The following is a 26634-nucleotide window of genomic DNA, read 5'->3' on the forward strand; positions in this document are numbered from 1 at the left end:
GACTTTCTTGGGCCAAGAAACATGAGCAATGGACATTAGACCGGTGGAAATGTATCCTTTGGTCTGGAGTCCAAATGTGACATTTTTTTGGTTCCAACCGCCGTGTCTTTGTGAGACGTGGTTTTTGTTTGAACGGATGATCTCCGCATGTGTATTTCCCACCGTAAAACACGGAGGAGGTGTTATGGTGTGGGGGTGCTTTGCTGGTGACACTGTCTGTGATATATTTAGAATTCAAGGCACACATTCTGCAGCGATATGCCATCCCATCTGGTTTGTGCTTAGTGGGACTATAATTAGTTTTTCAACAGGACAATGACCCAACACACCTCCAGGCTGTGTAAGGGCTATTTGACCAAGAAGGAGAGTGATGGAGTGCTGCATCAGATGACTTGGCCTCCACAATCCCCCGACCTCAACCCAATTGAGACGGTTTGGGATGAGTCGGACTGCAGAGTGAAGGAAAAGCAGCCAACAAGTGCTCAACATATGTGGGATGTCCTTCAAGGCTGTTGGAAAAGCATTCCAGGTGAAGCTGGTTGAGAGATTGTCAAGAGTGTGCAAAGGTGTCATCAAGGCAAAGGGTGGCTTTTTGAGGAATCTCAAATATATATTGATTACATTTTTTGGTTACTACATGATAACATATGTGTTATTTCATAGTTTTGATGTCTTCACTATTATTCTACAATGTAGAAAATAGTAAAAATAAAGAAAAACCCTTGAATGAGTAGGTGTTCTAAAACATTTTACCGGTTGTGTATCTATCTCTTAGACCTCCAATCTCTCACCTCTACCAAACAATAGCAGTGTCAGAAGCTGCATAGTGCTGGCACAATGAGAGCTGTGTGTGTGTGTGTGTGTGTGTGTGTGTGTGTGTGTGTGTGTGTGTGTGTGTGTGTGTGTGTGTGTGTGTGTGTGTGTGTGTGTGTGTGTGTGTGTGTGTGTGTGTGTGTGTGTGTGACTGAGCTGTGTGCTGTCTGTGGACTCAGGGGGCTTTGTTTTAACAAACCTAACACAATGGTAAATCTAAGAGCTTGCTGGTTTGGGAGTGTGTAAAATATTTGAGCTATTTTCACAAATATTGGCGCTGTTGCTGGCGTTGGTATGAAAAGGCTGGGTTTTGATGAATAAACAAGTTATGGGTGTTTCGAGGCTTGGCCCCTCACTGGCCACATGCTCCGTGGCTAAATATGTGGTTACTTCAAGTTGTTTATTTACAGTCTTTTATGCATTGCCTTGGAATCAATTCCAATTCTAATGTTAGTCCATTATAGTTTGTTAAACAGCTTCTAGAAACAAAATAACAAAATGTAGACCTATCCCATCTTTGCTAAATATGTTAACTTGAACCTGTTTGCAGTCCATATTGTTTCTAAGCAATTGCATGGCTTCAATGTGGAAATATGTCAATAGCATTCACACAGATGTAGGTGCTAGGCCTACTAAAATACATTATGGCTGAGCATGAACATGCCAAACTTAGTCAATAAGCAAGATTAAATACATTATTGATAAGGCCTAAAAAGCTAATAATTCAAATCAAATTCTAAACTTAATGAAACAACAACTTGTTTTAAATAGGCTATGTCTAAATACAGTTACAGGCACCATAATTGCTTCCATGGGCATATAATATTAAAACAACGCAGACTCTGGAGAGTTATTACGCATATCCAAACTTTTCACAATAGCTGGACGAAGATTAAAGAGAAAGGGAGAATGTCCACTCATCCTTATACTCATCCCAAATATAATATTTAGTATTATTATATTAGAACCATTTTACAGATCGCATTCACACTTCTCTAGAAGTTGCATTGCATGCGCACCATGGACGTACTCACCATGAAACCAGGACAGTGAATCATTCTAATAAGTTCGCTTCTTTTTTGTTTAATTTTATTAAAACCAATCAGTTGTTGTTTTTTTAACAACAATGTATACATGTAAAATGTAATGATATCATAAAATCAGCAGCCTAAAAAACACAGACTTGCATTGCTGTTGAACCAGACTTCATTATAATAGGCCTATGGTAGGGGTAGCCTATGGAGGGCTTGGGTTTAAAAAACATGAAAAGGAAAAAAAACAATTGTTACAGGAAAATAACTTCTAAATTCCACGTTCGCCAGTTCTCATCTCTCATTTCATGACGGACATGGACACAGTCTACATCATGGAGGGGGGTTTCACGTAGAGTTGAAGTCGGAAGTTTACATACACTTAGGTTGGAGTCATTAGAACTCCACAAGTCTGGTTCATCCTTGGGAGCAATTTCCAAACGCCTGAAGGTACCACATTCATCTGTACAAACAATAGTACACAAGTATAAACACCATGGGACCACGCAGCCGTCATACCGATCAGGAAGGAGACGCGTTCTGTCTCCTAGAGATGAAAGTACTTTGTTGCGGAAAGTGCAAATCAATCCCAGAACAACAGCAAAGGACCTTGTGAAGATGCTGGAGGAAACAGGTACAAAAGTATCTATATCCACAGTAAAACAAGTCCTATATCGACATAACCTGAAAGGCCGCTCAGCAAGGAAGAAGCCACTGCTCCAAAACCACCATAAAAAAACAGACTACGGTTTGCAACTGCACATGGTGACAAAGATCATACTTTTTGGAGAAATGTCCTCTGGTCTGATGAAACAGAAATAGAACTGTTTGGCCATAATGACCATCATTATGTTTGGAGGAAAAAGGGGGAGGCTTGCAAGCCGAAGAACACCATCCCAACCGTGAAGCACGAGGTGGCAGCATCATGTTGTGGGGGTGCTTTGCTGCAGGAGGGACTGGTGCACGTCACAAAATAGATGGCATCATGAGGGAGGAAAATTATGTGGATATATTGAAGCAACATCTCAAGACATCAGTCAGGAAGTTAAAGCTTGGTCGCAAATGGGTCTTCCAAATGGACAATGACCCTAAGCATACTTCCAAAGTTGTGGCAAAATGGCTTAAGGACAACAAAGTCAAGGTATTGGAGTGGCCATCACAAAGCCCTGACCTCACTCCTATAGAAAATTTGTGGGCAGAACTGAAAAAGCATGTCCGAGCAAGGAGGCTTACAAACCTGACTCAGTTAGAGGGATGGAGAAGATGAGGGTTGATAGAGATAGATGGATGGAGAAGATGAGGGTGGATAGAGATAGAGGGATGGAGAAGATGAGAGATGGTAGAGATAGAGGGATGGAGAAGATGAGAGATGGTAGAGATAGAGGGATGGAGAAGATGAGAGATGGTAGAGATAGAGGGATGGAGAAGATGAGAGATGGTAGAGATAGAGGGATGGAGAAGATGAGAGATGGTAGAGATAGAGGGATGGAGAACATGAGGGTTGATAGAGATAGATGGATGGAGAAGATGAGGGTGGCTAGAGATAGAGGGATGGAGAAGATGAGAGATGGTAGAGATAGTGGGATGGAGAAGTTGAGAGATGGTAGAGATAGAGGAATGGAGAAGATGAGAGATGGTAGAGATAGAGGGATGGAGAAGATGAGGGTTGATAGAGATAGAGGGATGGAAAAGATGAGAGATGCTGCTTCTTCTGATTTTTCTTGCAAGCATACTCTTACAATACCAGGATTCTGGTTTTCTGGCTCTCCCTTTGTGACATCAAATCTTATCTTGGAGGTTTTCCAGTATTGTCAGATTGTACATATTGTTATGACTCCAAAGAGAGGGGAGGGTAACCTACAATATGATTTGAGTTTTGCATTCTCCCAAAAAGGGTTATGCTGGCTCTCCAGTATCTGAATTCAAACCTCTTTCCCTCCACATCAGCAGAGGTTATTGAGCTGGCGTTGCTTGCTAAAATCTCTCCGGTGAGTTTTGATTCTTTAGAGGAATGCAAGGGCGTACACAGGCTGGCTTCACATAGCACCTGCAAGCAGCAATTGCTGTATCGCTGCATAACTAAACCAGGCAGGGTCTGTATGTGTACCACTGGAGCCCAGACACAGTGACAGCCAGTCAGAGCCATGCCTGACGTCAGCTCTCAGCAGTGTCTCACTAGCCTGGTCCCAGATCTGTTTGTGCTGTCTTACTATCTCCTGTGGCCATTGTCATGCATGTTAGCACAAACAGATCTGGGACGAGGGCAGGCTAGTGTCTCTAGTTTCTCCTCAATGGCAACAACAACCACGTTGCTTCCTAGTTCCAGGCCAAGTCTGCTATGAGCAAATTGCAGTGGTCTGATGGGCTTTTTTTATTTCTATGGAAGGAACAGTTCTTTTCCCTGCTTCTTCTGACTGCTTCTTCATCAACACAATCATCTTAATTGAAGATGATGAAACTCTTTGTTGGAGCTCAGCAGGAGTCTGAGGCCTTATTACTGTAGCTAGGGGGGGGAATCAGGCCAAGCTCTCTGATGTTGGATGTAAAAGGGCTTTAAATTCTGATTCAGACTCTCTACTGTACAGCTTCTTTAACTTTGTGAACTTTTATTTGAACAATTATTGCCCACGTTAGAACCAGCCAGTTTTATTTAGTGACAATTTATATCAGGGGATAATAATTAAATGTCTATTCTCCTCTGTTGTTTGTATTTTGATTTGAACCTCGCCCTGAGTTGCGATTCAGTCAGACTTCCTTTTCAGGTTGAGTTTGAAACCTTTAGAAAAATGTGAATACATGCATTAGGTTTTTAATGAGTTTAGCAGCCATCCATGGCGTGTGCACCAGTCTTAATCCAGCAGACCTGCTCAATATTCATGAGTTTCCTGGTAATTGTGATTACTCTCTGATTCCGCACACTCCTGATACAAGGCCTTCTACAGTATATTGGGAGAAAGCACCACCAGTATTAATGAATTCTCACTCACACAAATGTAGGATCTTAATTTGAGCCAGCTTGCTACAGCAGGAAAATGATCCTGCAGCAACAGAAAATGTTAATTATTATGTGGATTATAATTCATGGACATTTATGTAGGAGTTTATAAGGGAAAATCAAGTCTGAAATTTCAAAGTGGATATTACAAACTTCAGAAGCCTTTTTAAACCTCACTACAAGTGTTACATTTCCTACATTGCAGGAAAGTTATCCTGCAACAGGGTGATCAAATGAAGAATCTACATCTGTACGCACAATAGACTACATGTAAAGTGGAGTACTTTAATTTTCCCCATCCTCTAAGCTTCTCCCACTCAACTGGAAATAGTTTTTTGTGTCTCTATGGCTCGGCAGCCATTGCTGTGTCTCTATCTTTATAGGCCATTTTAACAAACTGTAAAACTGGCTTCTCATAGATCCCAACACACCTTGCACTGCAGCCTTGATAAACTGCCATTTGCCATGAGGGACAACCTTGTCCTTGTATCTCAACCACTTACTGCCACCGACACATTGTTATAGGAGCACAGATGTTAGTAGACACTTCTGGAGTGGGGGGGGGACGATGGATGAAACATAATAAAATGAAAATACTTTTCTCCGCCGCCGCGGCCACATTACGATGTTAGCTCCAGGTAAGGGAATAGATTTATGTCTAGGGATGCCTGAGTGAATACTACAGAGTGTAGCAGGAGAGGTTACATTCTGTCTGACCTCTCTCTTCATACATGTTGCATCTGAATGAGACAAGGCATTAAGAAACATGCATTGTTACAACCCATTGAGAAAGAAATACATTTGCAAGTGGGGTGAAGTATGGGATCTATACAGTGCAAGGCTTACCAACCGGAATTTATATTCCCTCTTTAAGTTAAATAAATATTCATAGGAAATCATTCTCTATCATTTGAAATATATGGATAGCCTCTAACATATGAATCTGCTGTTGGGATTCAGAGCAATGAATAAAACTAGCGGTAATCAGGCATTTGAAATGTCCAGCTCTCCCTCATTCCATGTGCGTAGGTAAGTGCAGCTGGGGTAGGGGAGCTGGTGGAGGCAGATGGTGCTGTCACCTGTAATGCATGTCCACTGATAGATGGCCACCTGGGCCAATTTAGCCCCACAAAGCTATTTAAACTGCTGTGTTGTGTTGTATTACGACACATCAAATCAGAGAGGCACACAGGCTGGATAATGTACAGCTCTCTGTTAACTAGGCATGTTCTCCACCTCCAGTACAACTTTGCCCATGCTAATCCAACACACTTAACCTAAAATGTTTATTCTATCCCATTAGGACAACGTTTGACAAAATCGGTCCTCGGGACCACAAGGGGTGAACGTTTTGGTTTTTGCCCTAACACTACACAGCTGATTCAAATTATCAAAGCTTGATGATTAGTTGATTATTTGAATCAGCTGTGTAGTGCTAGGGCATAAGCCAAAACGTGCAGCCCTTGCGGTTGCGAGGACTGAGTTTGGGAAACCTTGCCATAGGAGAACCCTTTTAAAAGCCCTTTTTGGTCCAGGTATAATAACCATTTTGGTTCCAGGTAGAACCCTTTTGGGTTCCATTAAGAACCCTTTCTACAGAGGAATCTACATGGAACCCAGGAGGGTTCTACCTGAAACCAAAAAGGGTTATACCTGGAACCAAAAAGGGGTTTTCTACGGGTACAGCCGAAGAACCGCTTTTGGAACCCTTTTTTCTAGAAGTGTATTATTGTTAGTGGTATCATATTGGGAGTAAAATCAACCTCAAAATACTCAATTTGTGTTATTGGTTTAAGATCAAGATAGTCCACTTATCAGAATCAGGCCTGTCCATGAGATGACAGAAAGAGAAGCTTATAGGTTACTAATCTGAGTTCCAAAGCACCATGATCTTCATACAAAATGTTTCAGACACACCCGATCTCCAAGGAAACTTTGGGATATGTATTCCTATTAAATTAAGTACTAACCATGGAACACGATTTAGTGCTTATCCTTTCCATTCTTTGTGGGCACATACACATTAACCCAGGCAACATTTTCGGTAATCTGCGGTCCGGAGTTGCGACCACACTTAGGGAGAGAGAAAATAGTCCCTCGTACTGTAGCAGCGCTCCTGGAAAAATACACTTTTCTTATAAAGATCCAGCCAAGCCCAGACATCATTAGATATGTTAGAGCACGCATAGGACCTAAACACTACTTTAACTGCTTGTAGAAGCTCGTTCTAAATTAGGAGGGGGAAAAAACTCTGCAAATTATAGGATAATAATTTTCTCTCATTAATGTGATATGCAGAGAGATTCTCCTCTGACATGTGCTTGGTTTGTTCTGCTTCGCTGAAATGCCAGACATTTTATAGACCGTTGGCAGCTGAAGAAATCTAATAAAATGCTTTAGTCCCCTACAATTAGCTTTAGATGTTATTTCCCACTGTAGGGAAAAGTATTGGTTTGCTAGGAATATACTGCTGGCGTGATTGGAAGTGACTGGAATATACAATTCCCTCTCAAGACAAGATGGCTTATGTTTTGCATGTACAGTACTGTTCTTTACTCTGACAGATACAGTTGTTTTCTCCACATCGGTTGTTGATTAGAACATATTTTATGAAGTAATTTTATATCGAAGAGAGATTAATGAAATGTTGTACTGCATGCTGTTCTGTTAAAATACATCAATGCCGAGCATGTTACCCAGATCATTATTTGATTCCGCAACTGTGTGAGTATGTGTGTGGGTACATGCGTGAGTGTGTGTGAACCCGAACAAAATCTTAATCTCTCATGCGGTGTGGACACACCAACTCATTCAAGGGTTTTTCCTTATTTTTCCTATTTTCTACATTGTAGAATAATAATGAGGACATCAAAACTATGAAATAACACATATGGAATCATGTAGTTACCAAAAAATCTAATCAAAAGAGATTCTTCAAAGTAGCCACCCTTTGCCTTGATGACAGCTTTGCACACTCTTGGCATTCTCTCAATCAGCTTCACCTGGAATGCTTTTCCAACAGTCTTGAAGGAGTTCCCACATATGCTGAGCACTTGTTGGCTGCTTTTCCTTCACTCTGCGGTCCAACTAATCCCAAACCATCTCAATTGGACTGAGGTCAGGTGATTGTGGAGGCCAGGTCATGCAGCACTCCATCACTCTCCTTCTTGGTCAAATAGCCCTTACACAGCCTGGAGGTGTGTTGGGTCATTGACCTGTTGAAAAAAAATTTTATAGTCCCACTAAGCCCAAACCAGATGGGATGGCATATCGCTGCAGAATGTGTGCCTTGAATTCTAAATAAATCATAGACAGTGAGCAAAGCACCCCCACACCATCACACCTCCTCCTCCATGCTTCACAGTGGGAACCACACATGCTGAAATCATCCATTCACCTACTCTGTGTCTCACAAAGACACGGCGGTTGGAACCAAAATCTCAGACCAAAGGACAAATTTCCACCGGTCTAATGGCCCAAGCAAGTCCGGTCTAATGGCCCAAGCAATTCACGGACTTCTTGAAGTCCGTGAAGTATTTATTTTGGCTGCAATCTGAGGTGCAGTTAACTCTAATGAACTTATCCTCGGCAGCAGAGGTAACTCTGGGTATTCCTTTCCCGTGGCGGTCCTCATGAGAGCCAGTTTCATCATAGTGCTTGATTGTTTTTGCGACTGCACTTGAAGAAACTTTCAAATTCCTTGACATTCTCCGGATTGAGTGACCTTCATGTCTTAAAGTAATAATGGACTGTCATTTCTCTTTGCTTATTTGAGCTGTTCTTGTCATAATATGGACTTGGTCTTTTACCAAGTAGGGCTATCAGCTGTATTTTTTATACCTTTATTTAACTAGGCAAGTGAGTTAAGAAGAAATTCTTATTTGCAATAACAGCCTAGGAACAGTGGGTTAACTGCCTTGTTCAGGGGCAGAACAACAGATTTTTACCTTGCCAGCTCGGGGATTCAATCTTGTAACCTTTCAGTTACTAGTCCAACGCTCTAACCACTTGGCTACCTACCTCCCCTACCTTGTCACAACACAACCGATTGGCTCAAATGCATTAAGAAGGAAAGAAATTCCACAAATGGACTTTTAACAAGGCACACCTGTTAATTGAAATGCATTCCATGTGACTACCTCATGAAGCTGGTTGAGTGAATGCCAAGAGTGTGCAAAGCTGTCATCAATGCAACAAAAAAAAAACGTTTTTGGTTACTACATGATTCCATATGTGTGATTTCATAGTTTGATGTCTTCACTATTATTCTACAATGTAGAAAATACTAATAATAAAGGAAAACCCTTGAATGAGTAGGTGTGTCCAAACTTTTGACTGGTATGTATTGAGGAGTAGGCTCCTACATCACAGGTTTCTTTCCCAGTAGAAGTGCTCCCTCTGCCTCTGGAGTGTCCTGCACCTCTAAGAACTTGGCAGAGAGAATTGCAATTTACCATCCGTTATCTCTATCTTTCACCCTGGCCCATAGAGAACACAGTAGGCCTGGGTTGTAGACCCCATCACTGGCCTCTCATTCCCCTCCAAGCCCCCAGGGCAGCTAGGGCCTCCCTCTCTGTGGGGAGATGGAGGATATTATCTCCTTCACCTTATCTCCCCCATTACCTCCCTCTCCCCAACCAGTTGTTTGACCACAGAGATCTCTTCTTTGGAAGACTCATGCTATCCTGTGTCTCTATTATCACAGGTGAAAGACTGACACTAGCTCTAGCGTATTGCATTAGCTTTGTTTGCTCTAGCATACAGCTGGGTGACTTGTGTTTGTGTTGCGGTATGTGTCCGTGTGAAGTGAAGTGAAATCTAGGTTAGGAGAGTTGCATCACATTGGATGTTCTTCTTGTTGTGCCTGTAATGGATCCTTCCATTACTGGCTGTGTATCTTTGTTCTCACCGGGTTGTTCCTTTGTTCGGCTAAGTTTTAATCACGTCTAGAGTGGCTTCATTCTGTTTTGCCTCACAAAGCAACCTGTTTTCAAAGACCGACTCATCTCCCCGGAATTTGTATCTTGGTGATTACAACAACTATTGCCATAATTACTTCACTGGCTAAGTCAATGTTCCAGAGAAAACTCCTTCAGGAGAAAAATGAAGAGAATGACGCTCGTGGGAGTGGCAGAGAGGCTGGATGCAGAGAGCGGAGAGGAATGCAGGATTATTCCTCAGAATACCTCTGGAATGTGGCCCGTTGGTCCCGATCCAGTTTAGGACCAAAACCTTATTGCCTGTAAAAAAACATGTTTGTCCCGGCAGTGTTTGATATGATTAATCTGTTTATGGACATGATGATACCCAGCCTTTTATGTTCCTATAATTGACACTGTGTGACACTGTGTGTAACCTATATTGGAAGCACTGGTGTATCAGCCTCATGGTCTTATGGGCCTGTGTTCTTAAATAACTAATAAAGACATCCTACATTTACAATGTAATTACCCTATAGACTGCGCTCTAATGTCATAAATATATAGTTGGGAGAAGATGTGTTGGGAAATAAATTCATTCGCTTTGATTAGGATATTCAGTGTATATGAGGTTTCCTATAAAATAGTCAATTCCAGTGGGGTGATTCTGTACATTAGCAACCAAGTCTCATGCACCAGTTAACATGCTGGTGTAACATGTGCTGATAAAATAACCTAATAACCCAATACTATGCCAGGGACAACAGGCTAGGAATCTCACAACACTCATTAACATATACAAAACAGTCCCCTAGTATTCAAGCTTGAAACACAATAAATGTTTGGAACATTTTAATTTGTTTTTTTTTAATGCTTTATAATCATGCATTCTCTTTGCACAGTATTTTGGTATCTTTTATCATCCTCTTTAGGATCTACCCCAAAGTGTTTTAGTCAGAACATTGCACTAAAATGAAAAAAATGTTCTCCAGAAAATTCCCCCCTAATGATTAAGATGAAGACGAAATATTTATCAAGAACGCCATGATTTCTGTATGAATTTTACATATCAGAATGAATACTTCAAACAGCTCGTGGATGTTTTGGATGTATTTTAGAGTGAGGTACAGAATAGTTCATGTGCAGCACCATGTTATCTGCAGATGAAAAAGGAACAAAATTAGAAGAAATGTCCCATTGAACTTGAGTTTTGATGATCCTCTTATTATTGTATTATTACAGTTCTTTGTTGTGTGCAGTAGCTGTGGTTAGGATTTGGAAAGCGTTGATATGCTTTGAGCTGAGGGGTTTTAGCTTTGTGAAGACTGTAGGTGTAGAGAAGGAGCTTTAACTGTGAATATTATATGGGTCAGTGTGTTGGTGCTGGACCACATTCATTATTTCCACGAACCTCTCTCAGAATGCACACTTTGAGCTCTGAAAGGGAGAGGCAAACTGGTGGAGAAATTGCTCTGATTACATTCTAGAGAGAGAGAAAGTACGAATTCCATCCCTTCTAAACAATTTCCTGGACAAAAGGTTTCACTGTAATAGTGAAAGTATAAACCTAAACAGTATATTTTACCTCTCAGCTTCCCTATCAAAAAATACATAAATCAAGCAGACAACCAAAGAAAATGAACAACAATGACAAATGTTTTGATGAAGAATGAAAAATCCTAAGAAAGAAATTGAGAAACCTATCCAACCAAAAACATAGACACCCAGAAAACCTGAGCCTATGCATTCACTAAAACAATATAGAAATACACTACTGAAAAAGAAGGAACAGCACGTCAGAAATCAGCTCAGTGTAATTGAAGAATCCATAGATTAATTTAGTATACCATCTACGCACAGGCCTTTTTGGGTTGGAGGGTTTGTATTTTGTCTTGTAGTTCATTCAATGTAATTGGATAATGCAGTGGGTTCTGGTAGTCTTTAATAGTTGATTCTAAGATTTGCAAATGATCATGTATATGCTTGCTGTTTGTTCTTTGTTATAGAGCCAAAAAGATTGGAGAAGTGGTTTATCCATACATCTCTGTTTTGGATAGATAACTCTTCGTGTTGTTGTTTGTTTAGTGTTTTCCAATTTTCCCAGAAGTGGTTAAATGAGAAAATATACAGACCACACATTCCAATGGGCTATACTTAAACTCTTTAACATCATCCTCAGCTCTGGCATCTTCCCCAATATTTGGAACCAAGGACTGATCACAAAAATGGAGACAAATTTGACCCCAATAATTACCGGGAGATATGCGTCAACAGCAACCGTGGGAAAATTCTCTGCATTATCATTAACAGCAGCAGACTCGTACATAGACTCGTACTCAGCGAAAACAATGTACTTAGCAAATGTCAAATTGGCTTTTTACCAAATTACCATACGACAGACGACGTATTCACCCTGCACACCCTAAATGACAAACAAGCAAACCAAAACAAAGGCAAAGTCTTCTCATGCTTTGTTGATTTCAAAAAAGCTTTTGACTCAATTTGGCATGAGGGTCTGCTATACAAATTGATGGAAAGTGGTGTTGAGGAAAAACATATGACATTTTAAAATCCGTGTATACAAACAAGTGCGCAGTTAAATTGGCAGAAGACACACACATTTCTTTCCACAGGTCTGGGGGGTGAGACAGGGATGCAGCTTAAGCCCCACCCTCTTCAAGCCCCACCCTCTATATATATATATATATATATATATATATATATATATATATATAAATTGGCGAAGGCACTAGATCAGTCTGCAGCACCCAGCCTCACCCTGCTAGAATCTGTTATAGAACCCATTCCTTTTGATGGCCATCTATACCATCAAAAGGAACATTACATTTTACAAACCAATTAGGATCTGGCAAAAAATACTTGAATCAGTTATATAACCCATTGCCCTTTATGGTTGTGAGGTCTGGTGTCCGCTCACCAACCAAGAATTCACTGAATGGGATGAACACCAAATTGAGACCAAAAATATCCTCTACAATGTAAAACACCAAATAATGCATGCAGAGCAGAATTATGCCGATACCCGCTAATTATCAAAATCCAGAAAAGAGCCATTCAATTCTACAACCACCTAAAAGCAATCGATTTCTAAACCTTCCATAACAAAGCCATCAACTACAGAGAAATGAACCTGGAGAAGAGCCCCCTAAGCAAGCTGGTCCTGGGGCTCTGTTCACAAACACAAACAGACCCCACAGAGCCCCAGGACAGCAACACAAATAGACCCAACCAAATCATGAGAAATCAAAAAGATAATTACTTGACACATTGGAAATAATTTACAAAAAAAACAGCAAACTAGAATGCTATTTGACCGTAAACAAGGAGTGCACAGTGGCAGAATACCTGACCACTGTAAGTGACCCAAAATGAAGGAAATCTTTGACTATGTACAGACTTAGTGAGCATAGCCTTGCTATTGAGAAAGGCAGACCTGCCTCTCAAGAGAAGACAGGCTATGTGCACACTGCCCAAAACATTTCATGGAAACTGAGCTGCACTTCCTAACCTCCTGCCAAATGTATGACCGTATTATTTCCCTCAGATCATACAGACCCACAAAGAATTCGAAAACAAATCCAATTTTGATAAACTCCCATATCTATTTGGTGAAATACCCCTGTGTGCAATCACAGCAGCAAGATTTGTGACCTGTTGCCACAAGAAAAAGGCCAACCAGTGAAGAACAAAGACCATTGTAAATACAACATATATTTATGTGTATTTATTTTCCATTTTGTACTTTAACTATTTTCACATCATTACAACACTGTATATAGACATAATATGACATTTGAAATGTCTATTCTTTTGGAACTTTTGTGAGTGTATCACGCCCCTGACCTTAGATTGCCGTTTATTTTCTCTTTTTTGGGTTAGGTCAGGGTGTGATGTGGGGTGGGCATTCTATGCCATTCTATGTTTTCTATTTCTTTGTGTTTAGCCGAGTGTGGTTCCTAATCAGAGGCAGCTGTCTATCATTGTCTCTGATTAGGAATCATACTTAGGCAGCCCTTTTTCCCCTCCTTCTGTGTGGGATCTTGTTTTTGTACAGCTCAGTTAGCATGCAGAACGTGACGTTCATTTTTCCTTGGTTTGTTATTTTGTTTTGAGTGTTCTGAGTTAAAATACATTTTGAACATGAGCACTTTCCACGCTGCACCTTGGTCTACTCATTTTGACGATCGTCACAGAGTGTAATGTTTACTGTACATTTTTATTGTTTATTTCACTTTTGTTTATTATCTATTTCACTTGCCATATGTTTCACATGCCAATAAAGCCCCTTAAATTGAATTGAGGCACTGCTTCACAGCAGGAGGCTGTTTTGGTTCTTTCTTATTGGAGCTCCTCTCTTCGCCTGTCTTCCATCCTCACCCCTCATCCAGTTAGATAGCGGCACCGCTGTGTCCGACAATGCACTGGTGTCCTGCTGGGTCTGACGCAGGGCCTCGGTAATAACCATGGAGCTGTGTGTAAACATGCAATAGCCAATCACAATAGGCCCAGGCCCTAAGGTGGTAGACTGATGTCACCACCAGTAATATCAGCTCTTATTAAATATACTTGAGCTTTATTGGCACAGCTGTTGCTCTCTTTCTCTCTCTCTCCCTCTCTCTCTGACTAAAAAAATCTGTGCAATCTGAAGAACAAAGGAGTATTGAACTACCACAGATTCCTACCACATATGTGCCACCTTTGTCATTGTTTTGGATCGTGCTAAAACCATGGATGAGATCAAGGCTCAAAAGGTACTGCAAGGAGAAATGTTTGGTCGAATATCTACTGTTTCACCAAAACAACTCCTGACTCACTTTCTATCAATTCCATAGCTGTTGTTCCTCATTTGTGTGTTAAATCAAGTTAGACTGAAGGGAACCTGAGGCTGTTGTGTCTGCGTACGTTCTCAGAATAGGAGCTGTCTCCAAGCTTGATTTTGTGGTTCCTCTTGGAACATGGATGCTTGAACAAACTCCCTGAAGTCTCCGCTACACCTCATACCCTACGTAACCCACTGTCTGAAAGATTGATGAATCCCTTCCCAAATCTAATTCAATATTTCATTTTTTGTGTCAAATTGTCATCTGAAGGTGTTATTACTATGCCTTCAAGGTTTTGATCTGGTGTGATTGTTCACAGTTTGGTATTATAACAGATTGTGACAGAATGTTGTCATTCTCACGCGAGTTCAGAGAGTAGGCTGACTAACTGGCACTCCCTGCGGCGGTAAGTAGGTATCATTGATAATCTCTTTTGAAGTGTGACTGAAGTGTTTCCAGTGTGTGTGTGTGTGTGTGTGTGTGTGTGTGTGTGTGTGTGGTGATTCAGAGGCCGCAGGCGTGTAGCACGAAGAGGCTGTCTGTCTCAGTCTGTGTGTCAGCTGTCTAATATGTTATCATTAGACCTCAGCTGCCAAGTTGAGATGCTTTGTCTCTGATTCATCAACATACTCCAGTATCTTTGGAAAAACACAATCCTCTTAGAAAAAAAGGTGCTATCTAGAACCTTAAAGGTTTATTCGGCGATCCCCATAGTAGAACCATTTGATGAACCCTTTTTGGTTCCAGGTAGAACCCTTTTTGGGTTCTAAAGATACCTTTCCACAGAGGGTTCTACATGGAACCCAAAAGGGTTCTACCTGAAAGCGAAAGGGGTTCTCCCATGGGGACAAACCTTTCTTCTAAGAGTGTAGCCTTCTACACTCGTCTATAGTTCTAAGATAATTGGCTTGAGACTATATTAAATCAACTCATACTTGAGATGTCTGTTGCTGCAGTAGTCACTTTACATTTACATTTTAGTCATTTAGCAGACGCTCTTATCCAGAGCGACTTACAGTAGTGAATACATACATTTCATTTTCATTTCATTTTTTTTTTGTACTGGCCCCCCGTGGGAATCGAACCCACAACCCTGGTGTTGCACACACCATGCTCTACCAACTGAGCCACAGGGATCTATCAACAGGGATGATCTTAGCAATATGTCTCTCTAGCAATGTCTGGGAACTTTCAACTCAACTTGATTTCTTGTGCAGCTGTGCACGCTTCAGACTCAAACTTAGAAACTGTCTGTAGTGCAAGTCTAATGAACGTTTTTTGCTGAGGATAGTTTAAAAATAGTTTATGTTTTTTCCACACGGTGGCAGATGAGAACTCTTCTGATCAAAGCTGTGTTGATAGAGGCTGATGCCTTGGTAGGATCCCTAAACACAGCCAGTGTGTGTGAACGTGCATCTGTGCTCCGATGTGTGTGTGTGTGTGTGCGTGCGTGTGTGTGTGTGTGTGTGTGTGTGCGCGTGCGTGCGCGCGTGTGTGTGCGTTCTTACATGTGTGTGTATGTGTATGTACAGCCAGCGCAGTGTGTTTGTCAGCCTAATGTAAGTTGGCTGGGCAGCAGCTCTCTGTGCAGATAGTGTCTGACAGCTAGGGCCTGAGATTTGGGACTGCCCCTGCTCTTTGATGTGTCTACAGACGGAACATGATGGGCCCTGTCTTCCCTCAGAGCATCTCATCCCACAACTCTTTATCACACAGCCCCATGCAGGGAATACAGCTCTGCATGTTCTTCATTATTTTTAGACCAGACAGTCGGACGAAGAGATAGATAGTTTGACTGATTGGTTTGTTCTCTGGACTTAGGATTTGGAACTGTAGAGTCGGACTAATTTAGTGTGATTGTTTTTGTGAGGTGCTTTCGTACAGTAGGTCATATGAAACCTTCCCAAGTCCCTTCTGAACAGTCAATACGCTTGAAAACAGAGATGTAACCTTAAGACAAATGTTATACCTGTAGGTCGTTGAGGGCATTTTCCATTCCAAACCAAATGGAGCGGGGGACAATGTAGAGAACTTGAATGAGGACAGAGCAGGGAGGATGCGATTTAAAAACGTAATAGGATGACACACACACAGCAAACGTTCCTTTTCATTCACTGATTAAAACACACATACTCTCTCTCACACACACACACACACACATACACATCCCTGTGTGTGTATTGTTTCAGCACAGGGTGTACTCTGTGACATTTAGGCTACAGGTTGTGAATATATTTTAATTAGATGTGTAAATCATCTTAAACACAATGAATAATAGTTCAATGTAATAAATGTCAGCTTATGAACTGCTTGGTGGTGGTATACCCAGCCTAGAAAGATTGATAGCTACAGTGTGTGAATATCAGCATGAGGCTGATGCATGTTTCAGTGTAGTGTGGCAGCACCAGCGGCAATGGATAGAGACTCATTGGTTAGGAGTGTTATTTCCAACTGTGAATAAAACCAAAATGGCGGGAAACAGTTCAAAGAATGATTAAGAGAGATATAGTTATTTTCCATATTTCATTCCTGTACAGTAATATGTCTCCCCGATGTGTGTAGTACTGAGGTGTGACGGCGGTCACTCTTGCTGTTACATCTCCCCCCCCCCCCCTTGCAGCCCTGCCCACTCCATCACTGCCACAGGGCTCAGGCTGGCACTGTCCCCCCCTCCTCTCTCTTTCTTTCTCTCCCTCCCTCTCTTTCTCTCCCTCTCTCTCTCTCTCTCCCTCTCTCTCTCCATCTCCCTGTCAGTGCTGCCATATGTTCACCGATGTCTCTGTCACACCCAGGGGTCAGAGTTGAGAGATACCCAGCAGTGTCTCTGTGGCAGAGTGCCTCCACCCCTTCCCCTTCCCTTCAGGGGCTTGGGCTGGGCAGAGCTGGGACACATTTCCTCCTGGTGTTCTGTGGTTTTTTGGTCTGTGGGGAATATCAGAGGCAGTGGAAACACAGTTTCACAGTAGCAAGATAATGCCATAACTCCTGCCCTCTCTATCAGACTCACAGGGCACAGAGAGAGAGATATATACCTTTTTTTTCAATTCACTTTCTTTAATCAGCCAGGGGATTTGCTCCTGTGTGATTGTGCATATTTTACCCACCTCAACATGAAGCCAACAGATCAGCTGTAAATAACAGTTCCTCTTCAGGGAAGGGCCTTTGTGGACAGGTGACAGAGCTGATAGTGGCAGCTTGAATTAAATGGCTGCTTTTTCTTCCTAATCTTCACTCTGCCTCTCAACTGGCTGTGCAATATAATGTACTGCATGGAAAAAACAGAGAGACACTGAATGAGGAATTCCACCGCTTTTTCACTTGGTGACAATCAATTTTGTGGTTGTAGGGAGGGAGGGAGTTCTGGGGATGGAGCTTCCCACGGAACTGATCTTCCTTCTTGGTTCCTGACTGGAACCTGTGGAGAAGGAGACCAGCAGCACTGGACCTCACAACACAGTATTACTACAGTAATACACTATCACTGCTATAACCTGTGGAGAAGGAGACCAAAATACCTCAGAGCACAGCAGGCCTGTTACTGTACAGTCTAGTGGGTCATTAGGCTACAGTATGGACCGCACAGTCTGCGCCACACAATTGAACCCACACAACCACTCTTGTCAGTGTTTCAAACAGACATGGAGATGAATAATGCATTAGTACATGGAGGTACAGTACTCCCTTGTCGTTGGGTGGGTTTGGCTGATCTCATCGATTTCCTGTTCTCCTTAATATAAGTTTGTTCTCCCACAGTGTATTTTATTTTTACTGCAAGGTTAGAGGTTATGCTAGTGACGTTAGGCCCATGGTATTATGGTAAGTGGCTATAGTCAGATGTGGAAGTGAAAATGGTTAGTGGATATGGAGTAAGGGGATGTATAGAAGAGAGCTAGAGTAGAGAGGCTCGTATACTCTAGTATTGGGCTCACCCCTCTTCCTCATTCTCCTCCCTAGCCCAGTCTAGCTCATCCCATATTTTCAACAGCCCAACAGAGCTGTCAACAGTGTACACATGTGGCCCTTAAATACACCAACTGCTACAATGGTATGGACAAGCACAACTTATGAGCTGTTTGGGGATTTTATCAGTACACCTGTTGTCAAGGAGAAAGTTTGGATTCGTCAAGAAAAAGTTCCCTGTTAAATAAGGATGTTATTCAGCATCACAGTTTGTTTCTTCTCCCTTCTTCAGCAGTCCACCATAAAGCCAGACACAGCTGTAGACGGCGTTGAAGAAATCCCCTCAGATACAGTAGAAGGCTTGAACTTGAAACTCAGTTGGCTGTGTTGCGCTCAGGGCAGCATTTCAGCTCTGGAACCAGTCCAATACATCACTTCTCTGCAAAAGGGAAACGCAACAATACAGAGACAGATAATGGTTTTGTGAAATTGATATATATATTCATATCATATCATACCTATAGGGAAATTGAAATCCACGACGATTGTTTCCATTCGAGACTTTGCAGGCTGGCTTTTGGAAGAAGGCCTATTTTTCCACATAAAGGGGTTATCCTTATGTGTTACAGTGATAAAGAAGAATGTGCATAACATATTGAAATTGGCTGGTCTTCAAAGAGGATGTTTCCACTTCTCTGCAGGCTTTGTTAGCAGAGGAACCTTTGAAATGATTTAAGAATGCACAGATAGGCAGCCCAGCACATCTATTTACAGATGTGCACTAAATCAAAACCCCTCACAGCAGTGACATTGGGACCTGTGCTGAATTTATGCAGAAAAAAATCTGTCTAAATAGGAACCCCACTCCACACAAGAGGCCTGCAACAGCAAAGTAGCAGTGAGTTCATGCATTAAAATAGTGATATTATCATAATGACGGATGGATGGATGGATGGATGGATGGATGGTGTGCGTTACCCAGGGTGTTCTCTGGCTCCCTGTTGTATCGGGGGCATGGGGGTAAAGTCCTTTTGGGGGCGTGGGGTTAAAGTCGAAATATAACTCAGTGGCTGGGCTGAAAGGTCTGAGGACCCTCGTTGGATAAATATTTGAAATAGTTGACCCAGCACTTGATCCTGTATGTTAACGCTGCTGAATTTGTTCTCTGTTCTCTGGTTGCAAGGGCCTTCAGGGTCTCCATACAGAGCAGGATTTATAGGAGCCTCCATATGATGGCAGCACCAGAATGGCTCATTCTGTTTTCCTCATCTTTTATTTTCTCCTCTGTAGCTGTGAGAGAGGTCTGTTGTGGAGTTGTACACGTAGACAGAGCGTGTGTGTCATACGTTGTGTGTGTTTCAGACAGTGTGTGTGTCAGACTGAGTGGCCATCCAAGTTTAATTTCCTCCAAAATGCCCACTTTGTCGACAGAGGTCCCTCTCAGATTCCCACAAGGCATTTCGGTAGGCCAGTCCAAGGTAGAGTATTTAACAGTCCATGACTTGTTCTCTCTCTGACCTATTTCTCAGCTCAACTGACAGCTGTCCAACCACCCAATGTGTTAATTACCTTACAGTGATAAACAGAACACAAATGAACACTAGAACCGCCTGTTCCTTTCAGCCTATACAGCAAGTACTCACTAGAGAACATTGCCAGGCGTCCCTTTAGCGTCAACCCGCAAGGTGCAGTAAAACATAAGCACCAACGCTTGATAAATAGTGCAGAAACTATTCTAAAGGATTAATTGCATGAAGAAATATTTGTGGAAAAATCCCCCAAAAATTTAAACAGTCCCATGTAGCTCAGTTGGTAGAGCATGGTGCTTACAACACCAGGGTTGTGGGTTTGATTCCCACGGGGGACCATTACAAAAAAGTATTAAAATATACGCACTCACTACTGTATAGTGCCTTCAGCTCCCTTGACTTTCTCCAAGTTTTGTTATGTTACAGCCTTATTCTAAAATGGATTAAATAAATACAAATCCTCAGCATTCTACATACAATATCCCATAATGACAAAGCGAAAACGGGTTTTAAGAATTCTTTGAAAGAAATAAGTATTCAGACCCTTTGCTATGAGACTCAAAGTTGACCTCAAATGTTTCCATTGATCATTCTTGAGATGTTTCTACAACTTGATTGGAGTCCACCTGAGGTAAATTAAATTGATTGGACATGATTTGGAAAGGCACACACCTGTCTATGTAAGGTCCCACAGTTGACAGTGTATGTCAGAGCAAAAACCAAGCTGTGAGGTCAAAGGAATTGTCTGTAGAGCTCCGAGACAGGACTGTGGGGAAGGGTACCAAAAAATGTCTGCAGCATTGAAGGTCCGCAAGAACACAGTGGCCTCCATCATTTTTAAATTGAAGAAGTGTGAAACTACCAAGACTCAGGGGGGTGACCAAGAACCTGATGGTCACTCTGACAGAGCTCTAGAATTTCTCTGTGGAGATGGGAGAACCTTCCAGAAGGACAACCATCTCTGCAGCAATCCACCAATCAAGCCTTTATGGTAGAGTGGCCAGACGGAAGCCACTCCTCAGTAAAATACACATGACAGCCCTCTTGGAGTTTTCCAAAAGGCACCTAAAGACTCTCAGACCATGAGAAACAAGATTCTCTGGTCTGATGAAACCAAGATTCATCTGGCCTGAATGCCAAGTGTCACGTCTGGAGGAAACCGGGCATCATTCCTACGGTGAAGCATGGTGGTGGCAGCATCAGGCTGTGGGGATGTTTTTCAGAGGCAGGGAATGGGAGAGTAGTCAGGATGGAGGCAAAGATGAACAGAGCAAATTACAGAGAGATCCATGATGAAACCTGCTCCATAGCGCGCAGGACCTCAGACTGGGGTGAAGGTACACCTTCCAACAGGACAATGACCCTAAACACACAGCCAAGACGACGCAGGAGTGGCTTCGGGAAAAGTCTCTGAATGTCCTTGAGTGGTCCAGCCAGGGCCCGGACTTGAACCCGATCGAACATCTCTGGAGAGACCTGAAAATAGCTGTGCAGCAACGCTCCCCATTCAACCTGACAGAGCTTGAGAGGATCTGCAGAGAAGAATGGGAGAAACTCCCCAAATACAGATGTGCCAAGTAGAGGTCGACCGATTATGATTTTTTTTGTTACCGGTACCAATTATTGGGGGACCAAAAAAAAACAATACCCATTAATCTGAGAATTTTTTTATTTTATTTGTAATAATGACAATTACAAATATTTTAGGACTATTTCTCTCTATACCATTTGTATTTCATATACCTTTGACTATTGGATGTTCTTATAGGCACTATAGTATTGCCAGTGTAACAGTATAGCTTCCGTCCCTCTCCTCGCCCCTACCTGGGCTCGAACCAGGAACGCATCGACAACAGCCACCCTCGAAGCATCGTTACCCATCGCTCCACAAAAGCCACGGCCCTTGCAGAGCAAGGGGAACAACTACTTCAAGGTCTCAGAGCGAGTGACGTCACCGATTGAAACGCTATTAGCTCGCACCCCGCTAACTAGCTAGCCATTTCACATTGGTTACACCAGCCTAATCTCGGGAGTTGATAGGCTTGAAGTCATAAACTGCTCAATGCTTAAAGCACAGCGAAGTGCTGCTGGCAAACGCACAAAAGTGCTGTTTGAATGAATGCTTACGAGCCAGCTGCTGCCTACCACCGCTCAGTCAGACTGCTCTATCAAATATCAAATCATAGACTTAATTATAACATAATAACACACAGAAATACAAGCCTTAGGTTATTAATATGGTAAAATCCGGAAACTATCATTTTGAAAAAAAAAAACGTTTACTTTTTCAGTGAAATACAGAACCGTTCCGTATTTTATCTAACGGGTGGCATCCGTAAGTCTAAATATTCCTGTTACATTATGTACAATTCTGGCAAATTAATTACAGTTTTTGTTAGGAAGAAATGTTCTTCACACAGTTTGCAACGAGCCAGGCGGCCCAAACTGCTGCATATACCCTGACTGCTTGCACGGAACGCAAGAGAAGTGACACAATTTCCCTAGTTAAAAGAAATTCATTTTAGCAGGCAATATTAGCTAAATATGCGGGTTTAAAAATATATACTTGTGTATTGATTTTAAGAAAGGCATTGATGTTTATGGTTAGGTACACGTTGGTGCAACGACAGTGCTTTTTTCGCGAATGCGCTTGTTAAATCATCACCCGTTTGGTGAAGTAGGCTGGGATTCGATGAGAAATGAACAGGCACCGCATTGATTATATGCACCGCAGGACAAGCTAGATAAACTAGTAATATCATCAACCATGTGTAGTTAACTAGTGATTATGTTAAGATTGAAGTTTAATGCTAGCTAGCAACTTACCTTGGCTTCATAATGCACTCGCGTAACCGGTAGTCAGCCTGCCACGCAGTCTCCTCGTGGAGTGCAATGTAATCGGCCACAATCGGTGTCCAAAAATGCCGATTACCGATTGTTATGAAAACTTGAAATCGGCCCTAATTGATCGGCCATTCCGATTAATCGGTCGACCTCTAGTGCCAAGCTTGTAGCATCAGAAGACTCAAGGATGTAATTGCTGCCAAAGGTATTTCAACAAAATACTTATGTAAATGTGATATTTCAGTTATTTGCAAAAATATTTTTGCTTTGTCATCATGCGGTATTGTGTGTAGATTGATGAGAAAAAAAAAATATTATTAATTTTAGAATAAGTCTGTAACCTAAGGAAAGTCAAGGTGTATGAATACTTTCCGAAGGCACTGTCAGTCACTCTGAATAAGAGCGTCTGCTAAAGTGTAATTTGTTTAGCTCGAGTCAAGGTTATGTTTTGTATAATTCGACAAAGTCCTAGAAAAAAACGGACCTATATCCTATTTTCGTTTCTCTTCCAATAGAAACATTACAATGTAATCCATTTGAGCAACTTTATTCTTAGAGTCCATTAGAAATAGAGTTATAGTACTAAATTAAGTCCAGTTACAGCTTATTTTGACAAAGTAGAAATTAAAGAGATAATAATAATATTACAAGCCAGGTACGAATGTGAAATTATTTGTTGTATTCCTAAACAAAAGCACCAATGCATAAACAATTGTAACGGATGAATTTCATGAATAAATATTTGTGGTGATATATTCAAAACAAGATATAAAAGCAGTCATTTGTTGATTGTATCAAGACACTGTATTGTGCCATGTTACACGTGCATTTACGCATGAATCGATCTGTCTTCTCTTTATGCTTCGGGTCCACAGTCATCACACCAAAATGACTCCACATCCATGCTCTTTCCGCTTTATGCCCCGCGGACGTCCATAGACATCCCCCCGGACTGTTTTCTTTTCTGTGCGCATGAGCAGCATTACATTCTCTGATGTGCTGCAACATCTGCATGTCACATAAACTCGTCACTCTTTTCTACCCAAACCGTGCCATCCTTCCCAGACTCCTGTCTCACTGTGGCAGTTGGCTCTGTTCTGGTTTTTCAGCGGAGGCATCGGAGGTGGATGCTTGAAAAGTCAACAGCAGAATCAGATGAAGACTTTCCATCCGACTCCAACTCATCTAAATTCTGCGTCCGTTCATTTGGTTTGACTTGCCATTGTGAACTACACACATTGTATGTTGCACTCAGTGTCTGATTTGACTCTCCCATGGGAAATATATACAATTTCCAGCCTTTCATAATAAAGTAATTAGACCGCCCACAACGCCCACAATTCTTTATCATCATTAAACTATTGTTCTAAATTCAATCATCCCCTTCACCCTCATCATTCAGATCAATCAAATTAAATCATCCTCTTCGCCCTCATCATTCAGATCAATCAAATTCAATCACCCTCTTCACCTTCCTCATCATTCAGTTCATTGAAGTCACATGCACCGTTATCAGTTTCTATCTAGTTTCTATCACCCATTCATCCACTGACGACAGAATAGCATATTTTAATTTTTAGTTTATTATGTTACTAGTTTTTAATTACAATGCTGCCGTGGGAGTGGTCATGTGTTGAATGCATGGACAGCACTGATATTCTTGGAAAAAGTCAAATTTCAAAATAGAGCTGCACCTCTTGAATTTTGAGAGTTATTTGACAAAGGTAGAAACTGCAGAATATGGTATTTCTGATACTATATAGAAATCAACATGTTTTACCTGCATGCAACTCTGAAGAAGGATTTGATAAAGTGATGCTCCTTTTCCTGCATCGGTAGATTACAATATGTGCCCATCTCTTCATGTACACTTTGACAATTGATAGGCCTAATATTGTCACTCATCAGATTATTGTCAATTTAATTGTCTAGAGGCTAATTTATTATGTGTGAAATTAGTTTAGGTGTAGTTTCGATGGGCCGGCTGTGCAGGATGACTGGCATCGTTTGTTTCCCGCTCATCAACTTGGAAAGATCAAGGATATGTTTTGCATTATTCTAAAGGCCTACTGCAACACATAGCATGATTTTGTTTGCCTTACAATACATTTTATTAGTAATACAGTTACAGTAAGTAAAACAGTCCTGTAACAGCATATTTTTTCAAAGTAAAACGTAAAAGAGAATGGTATCAAATCAAATCAAAGTTTATTTGTCACGTGCGCTGAATACAACAGGTATAGAACAGGTACCTTACAGTGAAATGCTTACTTACAGGCTCTAACAAATAGTGCAAAAAAAGGTATTAGGTGAACAATAGGTAAGTAAAGAAATAAAACAACAGTAAAAAGACAGGCTATATACAGTAGCAAGGCTATAAAAGTAGCGAGGCTACATACAGACACCGGTTAGTCAGGCTGATTGAGGTTGCTTCAAATGTAGAGTAACATGGTGACACGTCTATTTTTGGTCACATGTTTGTTTATAGTCACACATTTACAGCACAACTGATCTCTTGGACACACGCACACACTGCTCTTCTTTAATTGTCTTATTGACACGCCTTACATCAGAGTAATTACTGTAATTAACTTAAATACATTAGCAATCACAGGAACCATTAGCTGGTTATACTCTGAAATGAGCATCAGGGATAAGTCAAAACACTGCCTTAATTGTGCACTTGAATCATAATGATTTGATAATTGTCTTAATGGAAATGTGAGTTGGTAAATGATTACAATGATTGTCAATTCAGTGCCATTCGTATAGAATACATTAACTAATCTCTCTCTCTCTCTCTCTCGCTCTCTCTCTCTGCATTGTCCATGGATCCTGCCTGTGTGTATTCTTCCTTTCCTCCATCCTGCCATCCTCAGGTAAGAGCCTTCGATAGAATTATATTTCTTTCCTCACCATCTTTGTTGACCTGGTTGGGTTCGGTACCATTGTGAGTTATCTATCTGTCTGGTATCTGATTAAACACACACTCCTGCTAATAGAGAAAGATAGGAGGAATGAAAGAGGGAGTCAAGACAGTGAGAGACAAGAAGCTGTGAGAAAACAAGGTCACCAAGACCTCATCTCTGCCCTGAGTAGCTCTTGAGAGACGGGGGGGAATGGATGGAGGGAGGGAGAAGAGGTGCGAGGACTAGATTACACATGAGAATGGCATTGGGTAATTGAGATATCAATCAAGAAGGTTATTTCTGGGTAATTGCGGTGCCATTCAGTGTGACTCTATTGAATGTGGAGAAAGGCTGGATAGCCCTCAGAAACAGCTATTCATACCTCAACAATAGACCATGTATTCAGCCCCGCTCCATGCCTTATCTCTAAGGCCCAAATATTTTGTATGGTAAATGCTGCTTCCTATCTGTGTCATACAGCAACGCAGTTATGCTTGGTTTTATTAATGTTAGTCAAGATTTATGATTATGGACTGAATCAGTGTACAAGAATGTAATGACTCAAACGTACATGTATGCTATGACAATAATATGGGTTGAATATTAGTGTAATAAATGCTAAATGCTGGTTCTTATTAATGTATTAGAATAATGTTATGTTTTTAGGTTCATTAATATAACTGACTGAGCTTCAGTCTGTTTAGTTGTGTCTTGCATTGTATTAAGGGTAACGCAGAGCATCATTAACATTCAATTCCACATGAAATGACAGCAATAGCACAGTCCAACTCCCAGCTAAAACAGGCACGCACAACAACACACGCACTGCCTCTCTCTCCCAGAGCCAAGGTAG

General features: G+C 41.4%; 1 protein-coding gene and 1 non-coding gene across 2 annotated transcripts in view; both read left to right on the forward strand.

The window, feature by feature from the left end:
• The window catches only part of LOC106571830 (SAM and SH3 domain-containing protein 1-like), a 337413-nt gene that overhangs the window by 124787 nt on the left and 185992 nt on the right, over window positions 1-26634 (forward strand).
• trnav-uac (transfer RNA valine (anticodon UAC)) lies at window positions 20293-20366 on the forward strand. Its single transcript has one exon. It is a non-coding gene; the product is annotated as a tRNA-Val (tRNA).

This window comes from Salmo salar, chromosome ssa15, assembly GCF_905237065.1.
Source record: "Salmo salar chromosome ssa15, Ssal_v3.1, whole genome shotgun sequence".
Lineage (NCBI taxonomy): Eukaryota > Metazoa > Chordata > Actinopteri > Salmoniformes > Salmonidae > Salmo > Salmo salar.